This window comes from Coregonus clupeaformis, unplaced genomic scaffold, assembly GCF_020615455.1.
Source record: "Coregonus clupeaformis isolate EN_2021a unplaced genomic scaffold, ASM2061545v1 scaf2292, whole genome shotgun sequence".
NCBI classification, from domain to species: domain Eukaryota; kingdom Metazoa; phylum Chordata; class Actinopteri; order Salmoniformes; family Salmonidae; genus Coregonus; species Coregonus clupeaformis.
Window position 1 is genome coordinate 970 of NW_025535746.1, and position 1531 is coordinate 2500.

Consider the following 1531-nt stretch of genomic DNA (forward strand, 5'->3'; position numbering starts at 1 on the left):
TAGTGCACTATTTTTTACCAGAGCCCTATGAGCGCTGATTGATATCAGTGTATAGGGATGCAGCCTCTGAGGCAGACAGGTAGGAAGCATTAGAGCAGGGGGATTTAGCCTCCCTCCTCCGGGCAAAAAGCAGCCTTCCGTAATTCACTCCTGAAAGATCCTTATCTGGGCTGCTATACCTGGCCTCCTTCCCACGTCTATGGGATCAGAGACTACATATCCCACTATCCCTGAGGTGCCAGACTATGTAACTACGTTCTTCAGTAAAAGTCACGCTGCCATCTTAAAGCTTGGTATGGATTAGTTAGGGATGGTGAATAGAGCGCAGTACACGTAGGAGGAGGCGATCAGACCTGGGTTCAGATAGGATTTAAAATTGTAAAAAATACTTTGAGTGTTTGCTCTTGCCTGCCAGGAGCACCAGATGGGCGGGGTTTGCCGATTTGGGACTATTCTATTGGTCCATTATGTCAGGCAAGCTCAATCAAGCTCAGATAAAGTATTTGAAATGATTTCAAATAGTTTTTGAACCCACGTCTAGAGGCAAAATGAGTGAAAGTGGAGTATAGGGGAGGACAGCCCAGTGGACAGCTCAGAGGACAGCCCAGTGGACAGCCCAATGGACAGCGTGGTCTGGACTGATGCGTTTGATTAGCTTGGATCTGTCATGATGTTGAGATGATGAGAGTTAACGTGACAAGTTTAGAGTTCATACTGTATTCAGATCCATTGATGGTTGGACAGTCACAGATATGCTCTGAGTCTCTCTCCTCTGACAGCTACAGAGAACCTCCAACCCTCCAGTATACAAAACAACCGTTTGTTGATCAAGTCTAGGAGCACACAGGAAGACACACCAATCAAAATAAGTATAATTTCCCTTCCTCTTTGATTAATCAACAACACATTTATTCTGCTCAGATTTCTTCTCTTATTCTGGCCTCCTGTTTGCCTCCTCTGTCAAATAATGACAGTTACTATTATAGTCGTAATTACAAATGCATAAAAAAAAAAATACAAATTATTGAACAGATAGGAAAATTAATCATACTATCAAACCCAAGATTTAATTAGAAGCTTGAAAAAGTTCTACCTCCAGAACCGTGGATTCTGACAGTCTAATAATTGAATGAATCTGGGATTCCACAGAGTAACCAGCAGAGCACTGCATCCAATTTACAGACATTTCTCAAACTTCCCGTGCACATTCATTTAAGTCTTGTCAGAATCCCTATATCCACGCTGCGACATCACCTCATCACTTCTTTCCCCGCTTCTATGATTGCCTGTCATCAAATCACATCTTGACAGAATTAAATCAATGACACATTTCTCTTTCACCTCGTTTGCGACGGCGGCTTTCTCTCTGTCTGGGAGTCTGGAGAGTGTGTCACTTCTAGCGAAGAGCATTCTCGTCTTACATTTACATCTTGGTAATTTAGCAGACGCTCTTATCCAGAGCGACTTCCATTCAGTGCATTCAACAACCTCATATCACAGTCATTGCTAGTAAATCCTTCCTTTAAAAAAG